This window comes from Carassius gibelio, chromosome B23 (assembly GCF_023724105.1).
Source record: "Carassius gibelio isolate Cgi1373 ecotype wild population from Czech Republic chromosome B23, carGib1.2-hapl.c, whole genome shotgun sequence".
Taxonomy (NCBI): domain Eukaryota; kingdom Metazoa; phylum Chordata; class Actinopteri; order Cypriniformes; family Cyprinidae; genus Carassius; species Carassius gibelio.
In genome coordinates this window covers 22,508,641-22,528,177 of record NC_068418.1, presented here as the reverse complement: position 1 = coordinate 22,528,177, position 19,537 = coordinate 22,508,641, and positions in this window count along the sequence as shown.

Sequence of the window (19,537 nt, the reverse complement as noted above, 5' to 3'; positions counted from 1 at the left end):
CAATGCAAGATTATAAAGTGGTTTAGTTAGCTCTTTCCCCCAAGACAAATAAGACATCACGAAATGCTCACACCTTTTACTCCCCGAGAGAAATTTGTCATGGATAGAGATTTATAGCACATTTTAGAATTGTAATGCATGAATGAAGAGGTAGGACTGTGCCCTATTCCTATTTTTAAGTATACGAAATCCAGATTCCCGATCATTAATTTAGAATGGACTCAAACCCGTAACTGTCTGATCAAAAGTCAAATGACATAGGCTAATTATTTGACCAAAACACCATTATGCGTATTAAATCACGTCCCTGACATTTAAACTAAGCTTAATAGTTTTGCATCATTGCATCATAACTATAATTTAATTTAGCACTGTATTGACCAATCTGGAAGGGAACTATACATTTTATAACTTCAAACTTTTAACTAATGCTGGACACCATCCACCATTAGCTAAAGAGTTCACTGCCACTGACCCCCACGAGTCCCTCTTTCAAGTATAGCGGTAACCCCTGTCACTTTTCTCCACAGGAGGTCACCCCGTCTGTATTTGTCAATTACCTCCTGTGATATTTTGCACACCTGTGTGTCCGCTGGCCTTGCCGTCCCCCCTTTCTGATGGACTGGAGTCAATTAAGAGCGTATCAGAGCTTTCAACGAGAAGAAGAAGAGGAAGAGACGGGAGTCAGTGACCTTACAGCAAAAGACCAAATCAGGTAGAGGGAGGCGTGTGCTACTGAAGTCTGAGCAAGATGTGATGGATTTCCCGGTTTAGGGTTTGATGATAAATATCAAAAGACCATTTATTAAAGCTTGGCTGAATGCTCCTTCAAAGATCTGTCTCCTTGTCTTCAGGTGAGATTAAGATCCTGCAGTGAAGAAAAAACATTTTATTAAATGTTCTGCATATTTAGTTGGGTTTTTTTAACCACACAAATTGATTTTCTAATCACCATCAAGATATGTCTTGGAAATGAATTACTTTTATTATTACTTTCCATTATTTCAGTATGTAATGTTGATTACATTGCACAACAAGTTTACAGCAAACACTAGTTCTCACTTTAGGGAATATGGTGTTGAAAAGAGATGATTTTCCCCCCTTTCAATCTTGTTTGAATTTCTAAAATAAAAGCTAAAATCTAGTGAGATTGCTGTATAGTATGATGCCTATACAGGAAGTCTGATATGCATCAAGCTATGTGTTCTGTGTTTAAACACAATGTTGTATTGTGAAATCGGAAGTCGTGGCCTAGTGGTTAGAGAGTTTGACTCCTAACCCTAGAGTTGTAGATTTGAATCTCGGGCCGGCAATACCACGACTAAGGTGCCCTTGAGCAAGGCATCGAACCCCCAACTGCTCCCTGGGTGCTGCAGCATAAATGGCTGCCCACTGCTCCGGCTGTGTGTTCACTGTGTGTGTGTGTGTGTGCACTTTGGATGGGTTAAATGCAGAGCACAAATTCTGAGTATTGGTCACCATACTTGGCTGAATGTCATGTCGTCACTACAGTGGTCTGTAACATCAAAATATCTGGAATGACACAATATCCTCACAGTAATCCCTCAGATGGAAACCTTTGCATTGCAAGAATAAAACACTCTCTCTCTTGCCATCATGCAGTGAGCTACCTCTAGATTAAACGTTTCCCATCTTCTCAGGGCAATCATTTTAAAGTCATGCACAGGGAAAATGGAGATATTCTGGGCGGATAATCTGAGCCGAATGGCTTATTCAAAAAACATTCTAATCCTAAAAAAGTGTGCTAATTTTAAGTGCTGCCATGTCATTTGACGTGCAGGTCTCCAGATGTGCACATAAGCTGAGTTTGTATGCTCAGCATTGGGATGACTGGGCATTATTGGCAGAGGAGCAGCACTGAACATTAAATTGATGACCGATATCCACTAGAGCCACACAGAATTATCTGATTTTAGAGCAAGTTCTGCTGAATTCCACACAGAGATGTATTGCTAAGTTATTGATAATTATTAAAAATGTTGTTCTCATTGTAGTATTGTTGTTGCATTATTGAGCAACAATAATGTACAGTAATGTGTTTATTTATTTTTTTACCTTAAACTGCATAAACACATTTCATTACACCAAATACACCAAATAATTTTCTTTTAAGCAACATCATATGACCCCTTTAAAACCTTAAATGGAAAACTACAAATGTTGCCTTAAGTGAAAATTTGAAGTACTAAAATTAGTAAAACTCATTGGAAATACGTGCCTTCTACCTGGTGTTATAAGACATTAAAGGCAAGTATTTTGAATGAACCTGGTTTGAGAATATAAATACATTGAAAAAAAATGTAAAACCCAGAAAGAGCACAAAACTGCTTAAACTTCAAATAAAATGAAAACTGAAAAAACCCCACTATATATTAAAAAACACTATATACTATATATATTTATATATTTATAATTAACACTAAAATAATACTGGTTATGCATGTGCAGATTCTGTGCTTGGACATGACCTACTAAAATTATACAATTCTAAATAAAACAAATATCTAAAATCTAATCAAATATCTATGTATTGGATTTAAATGAATAGTATACACAAAACAAAAATCTATTTATTTTCTGAGAAAAAAGTTTAGTGGAATGTCTAAACTACTTTTTTCTATATTATGAAAGTGACATGACATGATGTGACTTGTCCTGAGACTTGTTCTTCAGCTAATCGTGACATATACTGTAGTATCGTACAGCATGGCTTCAGAGCTGGTTTCTCTTTATCATACCTATCTGATAATTTAAATAGTTTATCATTCTCCATTACATGACTGATCTACCCGTCTATTAAAGAACAAACATGAAAAATGCAAACATTAAATGTTAATTGTAATGTAATCACCTCTAGAGTTGTACCTTCATCCAACAGTTTCCAATTTTGGCTCTTTGGAAGTGTTTGTTCCAGACAGTTGTTCTGTTTGCTCTTATCATGTTTCATTCATAACCTTTTTGTCCCAGCCTGGAATGGCACATCTGGGTGTTTTGTAGATCTAGTCCAGACATTTCATCATCCAAGTCCTCAGAGGAGTCGTTAGTCGCAGTCCCACACTGACACGAGTGCAGCTTTGCTGTTTTTCAGCTCGGAGTCTGTAGAAGACAGATAAAAGACAAGACAAGAGGTCACAAGAGAGCAAGCATTCATAAAAATGTTTGATAATGCACATTTACACAGTATGTAAACATTCACACCAGTGTTCACACTGCAGAAATTGGTTTTCTTCTTCAGTATTTCTGTCTTTTTTTTTTCTAAACATTCAAGTCAAGATACAAACTCTTGACAGGCAAAATTACTTAAGATACTAAGTCTTGTTTTCTGAAAAACTGATCAATGTCATTTAAATGGAAAGCATGTTTATTTTCTTCCCTATTGGCAGACATTTTTTCTTATTTTAAATGCAAAATCACTTCTGCATATTTACACAGCATGCTGTAATATCCAGGTGTGAGTGTTTCGATTGTTTTGTAGGTTTACCTTTAGCATGAGATGGATTGCATGATTCATTAAAGGTATAAGTGAAGTCTTTGATAGGTGCTTATGATTCTCCAATCAGAGCTAATCAGCGCTGATTCATACGAGGATGGAGGAAGAGGAGCATTCCTCTCTTCCTCAAGATGCTTACAGGTGACACATGCAATAAACAGTCACAGTTGTGCGGAGCTGCTTATCTCAGATGAAAATGTTCTGATGAAAATTGCTCCATACTCACTACACTCCTTCAAATCAGATATGACCTCGGACGGAGCACATGGCACATTGTGTGTGCACACGTGTTTTTCTCTCTCTTTCACTCCATGTCCTTGTTTCCTCTTCCTGTCATTTAAAAGACTGTGTGTGTGTGTGTGTGTATCTTCCCTCAGTGGTCAAAATGAATTGTATTCATTCATAACAGTGCTCTCAAGCCATTTTCCTCAAACATTCTGGTTAGGGTTTGTTCTAAATCTACACTGCAAAAATGTTTTCTTAATCAGCATTTGTTGTCTTTTCATTACAAATATCTAAATCTTTTTCAAATCCAGATACATTTCATTGAGAAGCAAAATGACTTAATGTATTAGAAGCAAAACCTAAAGTCTAAACTCAGCTTAAAACTTAAACGCCATTATGCAAGTGCTGTTATTTTTCTTTTGAAATGCAAATCTGCTTGTGTTTTTTCATGTCTCCATCTGTGATAACTGAAAGTGAGGTCATTTGCTGTGCAGGGTAAACACAGTGAGACAGAGACCTTGTTTTCCCTCTCATGCAATGTTTCAGTTTAATTCTGCAAGTCCTCAGGTGAGCTCAGCACTAAAGTAGATTCAATTTCAGCGCTGCTGCCCCGCATCTCCATTAGTCACCCTTTATGATGTTCGTTTCATGATGAGCTAGGGCTCTAAAAATAACATTAATGGCTGATGGGGATTACGTCTTTGGGAAGATGTAGCAGTAGTGGTAATATTTAGCCCTGAAGACCTAAACTCATCTGTTTGGTGTGGCAGGACAGGAAGTAAAGACTCATCCGTAACTGTCCTTGTGAGAGGAAAACATTTTCAAGCTCCTTTCCTGTTCAAGTGCACTAGAACCAAGTAGTTTATCCATTCAACATCTTGTGTTTCAGTTTCTTGAATATTTGCTTATGAAAAAAAAAAGAAGTTTAAATGATATTTAGAAAAATGACCTTCAAAACGTTTAAGTCAGAGCAGTTCTCTATAAACCACCTTTATAATTCAAAATTGATCAATTTGTTGAAATGCTAACATGACAATGCTATTCAAACTAATTAAAATTTGTGCATGACATATATTCTTATTATCTTACAACACTCACATTTCAAAGGGCCTGCTATTATTACACAGAGAATAAGAGTGTTTACTGTTGTATAATTACTAAATCATCAACCTTGATTGCAAGAGACGACTGGCTTCAACACAGAACATCAAAGGTAGATAAAGCTATATACATTATTTATATTTGCACTTCTAAAACATTTCTATTCCAATATCAAAGAGCTCAAGAAATGGCCCAATCGAATTAAAACAGGTTCATCTCATCAGTAAAGGCACTTTTCTGACCAAACGTGGGCATTTAAGTATTCCCAAAGCAATAATCACAGATGTGAGAGGGTGAAAGTCATGAAATAACCCCAGATTCAAAATGTAACAAGCAATAATGTTCTTACATTGTTTACCCTAAAATCTTGATTTTAGTTTTTTTACTGAATGATTAAAACATATTAGCAAATAAAGGCGTTGCATTAAATACCACGGTAAATACAGTACTTTACACATAAAATAATGATTAGAACTAAAATATAGAAAATGCAATGTGTTAATATCTCATTACTCTTGAAGCTTTTTCTGTATTATAGTAAAATAGATCAGCATAAAATAAAAGTGGTGCAATAAATACTACATACTTTACAGTTTAAATAATTAATATTACATGAGAACATACAAGATGGTAATATAGGAGAAAATGTGCTTCATTGTCATGAAAATAATATTACAATGAATTATATTACTTGTACAATGTAGATAATGTGCACAATTTGTATACTATAAGATAATTTTTTTTTAAGCTGTATGCATTGCATTCTAATCTGTGCATAACTATTGTATTTCTAAAACGTACATAAGAGGAACTAAAGCATTTTGATTTTCTATTCATCTTCTATTCAGGGACAGAGGAAAATAAGAACAACAGCGAGTCACAAGCGAGCTGCTCCGTTCACGTTTATCAGTCCTACTCCCCCATCAATCCCGCTCTCTTTTCATTGCTCCGTTTATTGCTGTTGTATTGTACAGCCTGTCGGCGCTCTGGCCACTGTTCCTCTCAAGGTTATGTGTGATGTAAATTTCAGATCCATCACAGCAGCTGTCAGAAAAGAGGGATCTCCTAAACTTTATTTAAGACTTCCTGTCTAAACAAGGCCAGCATCCTGTCCTTCAGGGCTGACAGCTGTGGATTCTCTTCTTACTGTAACAGATCTGCATTCAGTAACTGTATTTACTCGCTTTTAACCAGAACAACCAGCATAGACATCTATCAATGCAACATCTTTCAGAATACCCTAGCTACTATATAGTCAATGCCCTAGCCAATACATAGTGAATGAGTGGCATCAGAAAGGACTAAATAACCTTATGTTCAGCTTAGAAGAATATCATACCAACCTTATAACAAATAATCTGGCAGCCATCCAGAACACACTAGTAACCACAATTTAATGCCATAGCAACCATCCAAAGCATGCTTGCAATGACATTGCAACACCCTGCCAACTACCCCTGCCAAATATATTTGTTAAATGCAATGTCATTAAAAAAATATGGACATAAAATAAATGTTTCATTTTTAAGTGTGTCATACTGTAAGCAACTATTTGAATCCTGATGTGAAGGAGGCTGTCGTCCCCTCATGTGCTGTGTTTCATGTTTTCCTGCCAGTTATTCGGAGGTTTAAAGAATACTCCCAGCCTTGTTGATTTTTTTCTCTTTGGGGTGAAATGAAACTGACCTCACGCAGTAACACAAGCACTCTTTCTTCAATCAGCTTCTGCTCCTCTTCACTCCATTCTGTCCCGCTTCATTTAGATGAGGGGAAATTCTGCAGCAATCTTTCACCTTCAGCAAAGATGAGCTCTCTATTCCACACAGCTCACTGATGACTTCTGCCACACTCACACAGCTCCTGAATACATGAGAGTATGGAGTTCAGATCAGTGCAGCTCATCTTTTACGGTTTATTGTTTTAAAAGTATCTTTAAAAGTATATATATAGACACACACACACACACATACAGTACATACACATACATACAGCGGGTAAATAAGTCACATCACCATTTTTCTCAGTAAATATATTTTTAAAGATGTTGGTAACAACCCAAGTAATCCATACACACAAAGAAAACAAAACAAATAAGTTCAGGAAATAAGTTATGTGTAATAAAATGGAAAAAGTAGGGGGAAAGTATTAAACGCATGAAGTTTCAAACATTCACTGATGCTCCAGAAGGAAACACGATGCATTAAGAGCTGGGGGGTGAAAACTTTTTGAATTTGAAGATCAAGGTAAATTGTAATTAATTTGTCTTCCAGGTAACATGCAAGTATCATCTGTTGCTTCCAAAGTACTAAATACAAATAAAAAAATTAAAAATAAAAAGATATTTGAAAAAAATCAACTTGTTCAGAAGTTTTCACCCCCCAGCTCTTAATGCATCTTGTTTTCTTCTGGAGCATCAGTGAATGTTTGAATCTTTTTTAATATTTGTGTTTGAGTGCCTCAGTTTTCCTCAGTGTGAAAAGATGTCTCTCAAAATCATACAGTCACTGCTGGAAAGGGTTCAAATATGAAGAATCTTTAGGACATGAAGGATTTTTTTAAACAGTTCTCAGTTTAACTGTTCAGAATAAACAAGGGACTCATGAACAACCATCACAAAAAAATAAATAATAATAAAATAGTCATAGATCACACGTAACCACAAAGAGTTTTATGAACCAAGGTTTCACAAACTTTTGAAGTTTTTTTTTTTTTATAATTTCAGCTATTGTTTGTCTTGTGGACTGTAAACATTTTTTACGTGCAATATCCTACTCAGGACAGTATTAAATAAATAAAAAATAACATGCATTTTGTATTATCTCTAATTTTGTTAAAATTCTTCACATTTTCAAAGATTCTAAAAGGGGTTCACAAACTTTTGCATGCCATTGTGTATGTACACATCACATTTACATTTATTGGACGCTTTTATCTAAAGCGACTTACAATTGCTATATATGTCAGAGGTCGCACGACTCTGGAGCAACTAGGGATTAAGTGTCTTGCTCAGGGACACATTGGTGTCTCACAGTGGATTCGAACCCAGGTCTCTCACACCAAAGGCATGTGTCTTATGTGTCTTATCCATTGCGCTAACACCACCCCCAACGAAATAACATCACATGGCATCACCTACTGATAAACACATACATTTTTATTTGAATTGTGTGTTATTTAACCATGTATTACTATGTCCTTGGAAGGATTTTATTTTCAAAACATTAAAATGCACAAATTCAGGTTACTTCTAATGTATAAGTAATGCTGGGATTCCCAAACTCTTTTACTTTTACTTTTGGTTAATGTTCACATAACATGCAAGTAAACATATAAAATGTAAAAAAAAAATTTGCAAGTGTTTTTATTTTGATTAATGCTATTTAATATATATATATCAGTAACAAACTACAATTTGTAATAGTAACCTACCCAGCTCTGTTCCAAACCTTTATGACTTTATCATATTAGTCTGTCTTGTCCATAACAGTAAGAATCAACAGTAGAAACAATATCAGGTTCAATAGAGACCATGTGAAGGTGAAACGAGCAATTAATAAGATATATGGAAAAGAAAGTAATGGTGGGAAAATGAGCAGTCGACAGTGACCCGGCTCACTAAGTATGGAAATTGAAAGCTGTAAATTGATAGCAGTTTTCATCAGCACCTCCTCTGGTTTTGGCAGGAGGTCCTGACCGACCCCTTGAGTTTACAGTGGGACAGAAGGTGAACCGCATCTGCTTTATATTCAGGATATGTATCTTATGGGACACGGCTGTAAATCCTAAAGTTTCAGTGCTGGATTAGTTTTTTGCTACTGAGTGAAGGAAGTTTGGAAGGGCAGACCGCTACAGGGATTAACTCATTAGCAATTTGTTTTTATAGCACTATGAATCATGGGATTGAAGGCGGTGATAAGCTTAAGGAAGCAGACAGACACTGCAGGAATAATTGTAAAACTCACCCTCACACTTTGTTTGCAAGTGTTTTTGTATTATTTTTTACCTCCTTGCATCAGCACTGGTTGGGTGAATCCAATGAAACTTGTCAAGAACAAAACAAACAAAAAAAAAGTTATTTTAATTCTATTTTCATGGCACACTGAAATGTTCAGAAAAATCTCTCATTCTCATTAATAAATAAATTAATAAACAAACAAACACACTATTATTTAAATATCAAAGTGATTTTTTTTTTTACATGAATCACTTTAAACATTCAATAATTTTTATATCTTCAAATATATATATATATAAAAGTCCTTGAATATTAATCTGTATTTTGTCTTTAGAGTTTCATGTCAAAAAATGCCTGGACATATCTTTAGGTGAAATTCCCCAACACTGACACATGGATACCTGAACAAACGGACCTTATTTGGTGATCATTATTGCCATTTCTACATCTTTTAATTATAAACTTGATCTGAACTCTGTGAATTAAGCTCAGTTTAATTTCCTTGCCATAGAAATTAAACTGGACTGTGACGGAGTTCAAGTCATTAAATCTGTGAAGGTAGAGCTGATTAGAACAAGACATCACAGTGTCTTTAGGTCAAAGATAGACGACACACAGATTTAAAGACACACACACACACACACTTTGAGTTACTGTCTCTGCATACGTGTGGTTATCATTACCCTCTTCACTAATAAGTAGATACTAGAGCCTCATCTCTATATAGGAAAGCGTATCAAATCAGACAGCCTCGTTTAAAGAAGATTAATTTGAAAACGGGAGAGAGGCCTTACGTCATAGCGTAATACAACCAAAAGGCATTTAAACTTATCCTGCTAAAATTACCACACTGCGAGAAACATCCACTACTGATTAATAGGGTCTTATTCTGATGGACAATGATTTTTACCTGATTTAAAATGAAGCTCAAGACAAATGCAGTTATTTTGAAACAATATTTATGGAATTAAAAATAATAAATCCTTAAATTGGCCCTATTTACTTTTTAAATATGCATTCCTGTTCTTATTGTTGCTGATTAATCAATGTCTGTTATATCGGTTTCTCAATATTTTCACCTATAAATCCACTTCTCCTATGCTAGAGATCATGTTTTGTTTGGAAATAAGCTATATTACAGAAGTAAATTGATTTGAACGCTGTTTCCAAAACTGCTCTGAGCTTTATCCGCTACAACATAGCACACAACTAAAAATCAAAGGTCAAGTAAAAAAACAGCAGTCTGCAATACAATCTAAGGTCTGTTAACCCACCTTAAACTGCGGAGGTCTTCTGGCCCAGATTCACTGACAGTATCAACATGTGAGATGTTTTATTCATGCTTCTGCACTGAGAGGTTCAAAGTACATGACATGCAAGAAGAAATAAATAAATTGTGTGTACGATTTACTAATTTGTTCCCTCAATGTACTAAAACGTGCACACAATTACTCTTTTGTTCCCTCAATTTGCTAAATCATGCACACAATAATTAACTTGTTCTCTCAATTTATAAATCGTGTGCACGATTTAGCAAATTGAGGGAAAGAATTAGTAAAATGTGTGCAAAATGTATAAATCGAGGGAACGAATTAGTAAATCGTGTGCACAATTTATAAATCAAGGAAACTAATTAGTAAATCGAGCACACAATTTATAAATCCAGGCAGGCAAATGCCACCCTGAAAGAAAGCCTTGCCACCCCAGTTGGCAGCAATGAATTAAAGGTTATGGCCAATTTGAAAGTTTAAGAGCGCAAATCTTTCGTGATTCGTGATCCCGCTCCGAACTCCCGAACTGATTCAAATGATTTTCGATCCCACTCCGAACTCTCGAATTGATTCAAATGGTCCACGAAGCCGCTCCGAACTCTCGAACTGATTCAAATGATTCGCGAACCCGCTCTGAACTCCCAAACTGACTCAAATGATTCGCGATCCCCATAACCGACTCAAATGATTCGCGATCCCGCTACGAACTCCCGAACTGATTCAAATGATTCGCGATCCCCAAACTGACTCAAATGGTTCGCGGACCCGCTTTGAACTCCCAAACTGACTCAAATGATTTGCAATCTCCATAACTGACTCAAATGATTCGCGATCCCGCTACGAACTCCCGAACTGATTCAAAGGATTCGCGATCCCCATAACTGACTCAAATGATTCGCGATCCCGCTCCGAAGTCCCGAACTGATTCAAAGGATTCGCGATCTCCATAACTGACTCAAATGATTCGCGATCCCGCTACGAACTCCCGAACTGATTCAAAGGATTCGCGATCCCCATAACTGACTCAAATGATTCGCGATCCCGCTCCGAACTCCCAATCTGACTCAAATGATTCGCGATCCCGCTACGAACTCCCGAACTGATTCAAATGATTCGCGATCCCCATAACTGACTCAAATGATTCGCGAACCCAGTTTGAACTCCCAAACTGACTCAAATGATTCGCGATCCCGCTACGAACTCCCGAACTGATTCAAATGATTCGCGATCCCCATAACTGACTCAAATGATTCGCTATCCCGCTCAACTCCCAAACTGACTCAAATGATTCGCGATCCCCATAACTGACTCAAATGATTCGCGAACCCGCTCCGAACTCCCGAACTGATTCAAATGGTTTGTGATCCCCAAACTGACTCAAATGATTCGCGAACCCGCTTTGAACTCCCGAACTGACTCAAATGATTCGCGATCCCGCTCCGAACTCCCAAACTGACTCAAATGATTCGCGATCCCCATAACTGACTCAAATGATTCGCGATCCCCCTACGAACTCCCGAACTGATTCAAATGGTTTGCGATCCCCAAACTGACTCAAATGATTCGCGAACCCGCTTTGAACTCCCCAACTGACTCAAATGATTCGCGATCCCGCTCCGAACTCCCACACTGACTCAAATGATTCGCGATCCCCAAACTGACTCAAATGTTGTTGTTGTTCCTATAAAAACAGACTTAAGCCATGAATTGCCTTTAAAATGGCTTAAAATGCATTATATAAAAAATAATGAGGCAATATTGATTGGTTAATAATAACACTGTTAAAATACATAATGTAGGCAAATACAAAATAAACCATTTATGTACATGTTATTACAAATGCCATTTGATTGCTGCTGTTACTCTTACAGGACAATCAAATCCTTGTTTAGGCTACTGACCAAACATTTAATTCAAATGTTCACTTAATCTTTCATTTTTGGCCACCTTTTTGCTATAGATGACACAGGCTTTATAATTTCTTCAACAAAAAATTTGCACATCACAACCCTTACAAAAATAAACCATGGTTTTATCATAGTAAAACTGCTTAGTTTCCTTTTGCATGATTTCTGAATGCTTGAGACTATAAAATAAATTAGAGTCATAATAAAGTTATAGCCACAGGTAAATGTCAAGAGCTACAATTGTAATTTGTAAATAATACAATTTATTCATTTAGTTTTTTATTTGATTAAAGTTATTTTTTCACCCCTATAGTAGGTTTTTTCCATCATCATATTTGAGGAAGGGGGACACAACAATAAATCCTGCTTATGGGAACCCTTAAGGTGTTGTTATACACGTCTCTGGGAATGTGTGCTCTACTGCACACACACACACACACACACACTGAAGCACGCATGTTGTTTTCAGCTCTTCACTATATTGATGCATGATGTATGCTACACATGTGCACGTCAGTGCGCTATGAGAGGATTTCACCATTTCATTTGATAAAACTACTTGTGCCTATAATGTTTATTTATTAATTATTATTTTCAGCTAATAAAACCTATGCTTCAGGGACCATATAACATCTAAGGCTAAATGTAGCTCTTGACTGGTTGAGTTAGATGGTGATTAACACTAAACAGTAGAAAATCAGTTGAGTCTCCCCAGCTGGAAATGTCATTGACTGTTAAAATCTTGTGTTTCTTATAATAAATTGACATATTGATAACACTGAACCTTTTATAATGCTCTTAATAACATTTTGATGCATACTGTATGCATTAGTGTGTGTGGTGCTTATGGGGTATGGTCACTTATTCCTTATATGAACTGTTTCAAATGCAAGACATTGATTGCATGAAATTACGTTTGTAAATGATAGCCTGTGTCCTTTTGTAGTGTGCACATATACTATTTATCATCAAACTGTGATAACTGTGACTAAATTCAGTATATATACGTCTGCCATGTGTTGCCACCCCTCAAAAATTCCTGCCCCCTTCTCGCCACCCCATCAATATTTTTCTAGATCCGCCCCTGAATCCAGGGAAAAAATTAGTAAATTGTAAGCAAAGTATATATTGAGGGAACAAATTAGTAAACCGAATTAGTAAATAACACTCTACATTAACAAACAATGTGAAATGTAATACAGATGGATACTATTACTTTTAAAATATTACATTTAAAGACTTAAGACACTTAAGATTTGAAACTACTGCAGTGCAATGAAATCAACAAACATTTTCTCCTACAGTTGGTTACAGGTATAACATGCCTGATGTTTTGGTCACCTTTATGCTGATTTTGACCTGTGAGGGACTGGGAGCTCTCGAACTAAATCTAAAATATCTTAAACTGTGTTCTGAAGATAAACGGAGGTCTTACTGGTTTGGAACTACATGAGGGTGAGTTATTAATAACGTAACTATGATTTTTGGGTGAACTATCCCTTTAAGATACAGGCATGTTTACATTCTTCTGCAAATTTTCGTGGGTGAAATCAAGTGATTCCTCATGAGGGGCAAGATTTCCTCACAGAGATCTGGTATTGCGTTCAGCCGGTCTTGAAAATGTGTCACGTTTACAAAAAGAAAGCTGCTTGTTTGAAATAGACATTTTAGTTTTTTTGCCCACAAAATTTTGTTAATGCGACAGCGCTTTACGTGACCCATCAACACTTTGTTGCTGTGGAAACAGGTGGTCTCTAGGATACAAACCAGTGGACAGGTGGTTGAGGTCACCTCCTGGGTTCACCTGTAGTGGCATCTCCTCGCTCCTCTTTGAAAAGCAACCCACGACTGAACTGGGAGTCTGGTGTCCCACTGACTCATTCGGTGATCCCGCTGTCTCTGTGTGCGTCTCTTGACGTCGCTCAACTCATTCCACATTGCTGGCTGGAAGACTGTTCATTAGGAGCCCATATGTTGCTGAAGTGATGCAGCCAAGAGCCCGCCGCACATTTCTTTCACACATTTTAGTCAGCTTCTCTCATCCCTTCTGTCACTCGCTCCCTCTGGAGAGAAAAATGCCATCACAGCTCTGATGACAGGAGAGTCCAGCCAGACACCTTGATGGGAATTTTCCCTGGTTCTACAGGTCTCAGTCTCCCACTGGTCATTATTAACACATGCACACACACGCACACACACGCTCTTGAGCATGAGCATTGCCCTAGAATCGCCAATTTGTTTATGTTCAAATCGGTCGTCTTAAAAAAATGATGAGTTAAAGAAGGAAAGATGTGTCCTTGAGCTTTCTTGCCTTTGATTTAAATCGTTCACATCACTTTACATCAGCAAGGTTAGATTTATTATTGTACATACAGAAGCCAATTTTTACTTGCATTCAGCATATATACCTTGGGATACTCTTACATAAATGTTGAAATTCATCCACTACCCTCCAGGCCATGTTCAGCAACATCAAACATACATTTTGTTGTAGTTCTATCAGGGTTCAGCTGCCAATAGCTGCACAGCTAGTGTTATTTTCACCTGGGTGTAAATAGTTGAAATATTTGATATATTTATGCACACTATGATTTTATATATATATATATAAATTTATAAATGGAAAGAGAGATGAAATATACACTTGAACATTACGTCAGAAAACAAACATTTACCTTTGATATGAGTAGCAGTGCGGTGCAGATGGAGCTCAGCTTGGTATTGGCCTCGGGTGAAATGCATCTAAACAAGACGTTCAATCAATCAGACAAACGCTGTGTTCTCCAGAGAGAGAAGCAGGATGGAAGAAATGGTGTGATAGATTATATTTGTTCTTGAGGACTGAGTGCACTCAAAATAGGGTTATTTCAGCCATGTGCCAAACTTCTACACGTTGGGAACACTGCAGTTTGCAGTTTCACACTGCAAATAAACTATAGCACCATCAAGTAATTTCACAAGTACATGCATAAAGAGAAATACTAAAAACAACTAGATGTTTTCTTGCTAAAGTTACATATGCTATACACAGTGAAATGTTTTTTGTGACAAACACCTCTGAGAGCTATAGGATATAAGTAAAGCATACAGGCTCAAAATATAACCTGCTACATTCATAAATAAAAGAAAATAGAAATGAGTATGCAAAAGAACAAAAACTGTACACTTAAAAACAAAAACTAAAAAGTTCACTAAAATACAAGTAAAAACATAAAAGCAGAGCAAAAATAATAGCTACTGTATTGAATCTTGATTCCACTACGAAAAAAAAGGTGATTAAGACTTTTTATCTCACAATTCTGAATTTTTCCTTCTCCAGTTGAGAGTTTATCTCACAATTCAGTTTTATCTTACAGTTGTAACTACAGGGTTAAAAACTCCCAATTTTGATTTTTTTTTTCTCTGAAATATGAGTTAACATCTGACAATTCTGACATTTTTCCACAAACTTAAACTTAAAACTTAAAATTCTAAAAAACCTTGTACACCTCAAAATTATTATTTTTTTGCAACTATTTATCTCACAATTTTGATCTCTTTTATTTTTTTATTCTGTGGCAGAAATGCATCACTCCTTGCATGAGTTGACAAAAAAAAGCAAGATGCATTTTAAGCCAAAGACATCCAATGTCAGAAAGCAAGCAGAAAAAAGGCATTGTTATGTATATGGTACCACCATTCTAGAAAGTGCTAACAAGAACACAGTACCAATATAACAAATATATTTAATTGAATGCATGACAAATTCATACTTGGCTGGATTTTTACAATATACTGTAGATAACTGAGAAGTATTGAACTATGCTAGGAAAATGCATGTTGAGCCGACACTTGAGAGTGTCTATTTCAATAAAAACGTGTTACATCTTGTCTCTCTATTAATGAAACACAAATTCCTGATTTAAAAACCCTTCAGTGAAAGCATTAAACAGTGCATTCTCATTTGATAAGGGCTGCTGAAGTGCTGTTGTGCATATTAATTGGATATTAATTAGCTCTAGCTCTCTTGTCTCTAATGTGCTTATGAAGTGACAGAGGGGAGATGTGGGGTTGTTCTGTCCTTATGCACTGGGGCTTCTGCAGTGCTCACTTCATGTGCTGTGCACAAGCAACGGGGATGAACACAGCCTTGTGAAGATTGTCAGGAAAAGAAGATTGAAGAACTTGAGAGAGCTTCACAAGGAGTGGACTGAAGCCGGTGTCAGCGCATCAAGAGTCACAACACTCAGACGTTTTCAGGAAAAGAGCTACAGGTTTCACATTCCTAGAACTATGCCACTCCTGAACTAGAAAAAAACTTCAGAAGCATTTCACTTTGGGGTAGGAAAAAAAGAACTGGACTGTTGCTCAGTGGTCCACAGTCCTCTTTTCAGATGAAAGTAAATTTAGCATTTCATTTGGAAATCAAGGTCTGGAGTCTGTAGGAAGACTGGAGAGACACAGAATCTAAAGTCCAGTGTGAAGTTTCTGAAGTCAGAGATGATTTGGGTGCTGTGACATCTGCTGGTGTTGCTCCATTGTGTTTTATCCAAATTTAGTCCAAATGCTTCCATCTGATGACAAGCTTTATGGAGATGCTGAATTCCTTTTCCAGCAGGACTTTAGCACCTGCCCACAGAGTCAAAACCACATCCAAGTGGTTTGCTGACCATGATATTACTGTGATTGATTGACCAGCCAACTTACCTGACCTGAACCTCATAGAGAATCTATGAGGTATTGTGAAGAGGAAGATAAGTAACATCTGACAAACTATACAGAGGAGCTGAAGGCCTAACGTGCCACAGGATGATCCCCTCCATGCCACGCCACAATGAAGCAGTAATTCATACAAAAGGAGCCCCAACCAAGTGTTGACTACATAATCAAACCTGCTTTGGAGATCTTAAACATTTCTATTTTGTAAATATTTTTTGTTTGATCTTGAAAAATTTTAGATTTATTTTTAAGATACCAAATTTTTTATTTTCTTATGCTGTAAGTCAGAAACATCAGATAAAAAAAAAAAAAAAAAAAAAAAAAAAAAACTTCTAGAATAAAACTAGAATATAAGAAAGTTTGGTTTTCTGAATTAAACTTAAATTAACTTTTCCATGATATTCAAATTTTTTAGATGCACATAAACGTATGCATATATAAAAAAAAATTACACCAAAATTATTTGAACAGTAAGATTTTAATGCTTTTTGAAGAATTCTCTTCAGCTCACCAAGCCTGCATTTAGTTGATCCAAAATATAGCAAAAGCAGTAATATTGTAAAATATTTTTACAATTTAAAATAACTGTTTTCTATTTCAAGAACACAAAGAGAGTAACAGGAAATAAAGTGGAAGAGAGTGACCATGGACTGCTGAGACACAAAGCGTCTGTGCGTGAGAGAGTCTGCAGTGATGCTGCAAAACTGCAGAGCCGTCCCAGCCTGCATGACTCAGAGCCGCGTGTCACGCTGACGTGAGGGGGAATCGAAACAGCACCGAGAGCTGACAGAAGCCGTTTCTCTTCAGACGCAATGAAAATCGAATGCACATCACACAGATTTCAGTCACTCGCTCACACACACACACAGAAAATATGCGTGATACAATAATAGTTCATCCAAAAATGACATTTCTGTCATTATTTACTTACTCTTGTGTCTGTTTTCTAAGATTTCATATTTTTGAATGTTTTTGAAAGAAGTCTCATCTAACAAGGTGGCATTTATTTGCATTTATTATTTTCCAGATGCAAAGCTGAATTTTCAGCATCACTGCTCCAGTCTTCACATGATCCTTCAGAAATCCTTCTAATATGCTGATTTGCAGAAACATTTCTGATTATTATCAATGTATTTGATGAATAAAATAATGATTTAGATGGTAGTATATCAGTTTCCACAAAAATATCAAGCAGACAAAATGTTATCAACATTGATAATAACGAATGTTTCTTGACCAGCAAATCAGCATATTACTGAAGACTGGAGTAATGATGCTGAAAATTCAGCTTTGCATCTCAGGAATAAATTACATTTCAAAATATATTCAGATAACAGTTCTTTTAAATTGTAATAATATTTCACAATATTACTGTTTTCAAAAACTGAATTATTCTAACCTTTTGACCAGTACTGTATGGCTTCAGAAGAGTTGGAAAATAGCACACAAGAAATAAGGACTACATTTATAACTTGTCTACGGTGGTTTTTCTTTCCGGGGGCTCTACCGTGAGCGTGGTCACTATGGGTCAGGGTTTGGCACTGCAGAACAAAACGTTCCCCTTGAGAAGTGAAACCCGAACACATCCGGGCCTGATGTGCACATTCCAGCTGCTCTGATAAAGCTTTGCCAATCCCATCATGAAAAGCAGATTCATCAGTTTTACGAGACACTTCATGCCCAGAGGGTTTCAGAGATTTAAACTGCACTACATAAACCCAGAGGACAAAGATTTACAGGAAAGTGAGATGAGTCACGATTACAGTGAATGAGGGGACTGTAATAGGTGCAGGCATTGCTGTCTGCTTTGATTTGTAACATTGTGATCGCAAAGGGATTTTCGAGGTGAAAACCTCTCTCACGTGTACACACATACACAATCTCACAGGAAATTAGAGTCAGAACGCTGACTCGCATGCAGAATCAGAGCTCCAGTGTGAAGTCTGAGTGCATTTCACTAGAAACACCTTTAGTTACAGACTTACACCTTAGTTTCTTCTTGTTAAAAGCATGCAACAATGTTTTACAGGAATGGTTCAGCCAAATCGCAAAGTTTAGTTATCATCTTTTTACTGTCATGTTGTTCCAAACATGTAGGAGTTTCTTTTTTCTCTGGAAAGCAAAATTAGATATTAGGCAATATAAGTATATTAGTAATATATTTCTATATACTGAATGGAGATGGATGTCAAACAAAAAATGTTATATAAATATATAATAAATATATATTATAAATAGTTAATATAAACATATATATGCACAATATGATCTTAATATAATTAGATTATCACCATTAGGTTAGCATCATACACTTGCAAAATTTAGGTGCAGAAATAAATTTCACTCAGAAACTGCTAGTAATATAAACAAGTATATGCACAAATAATGATGTGTACAGGAGCCAGTGGAAGCCCGTTTCTACCACTGAATAAAAAATAAATATTTGGTAACAAGGTAAATGCAACTTTTTATCTCACAATTCTGACTTTTTCTCTCAGAATCGTGAGTTCATCTTGTAATTCTTATAACAAACAATTGCGAGTAAAGTCAGAATTGCTATAAAGTCACAATTCTGAGGGTTTTTTTCTCGCAATTTGAGTTTATATCTCGCAATTCTGACTTTCTTTTTTTATCACAATTGTGAGTTAGAAAGTGTTAATTGCGAGATATAAACTCACAATTCTGAGAAAAAATGTCATAATTGTGAGATAAAAAGTTGCAACTACTTTGTTTTATTTTTTATTCAGTGGTGGAAATGGGCTTCAATAGGAACCACAGAGTAAATAATTATTTATTACAAATTTTTATTGCATCCAGTATATTTCACAATTTGACACACTATGTGACTGACTATGTTTCACAACTGCAA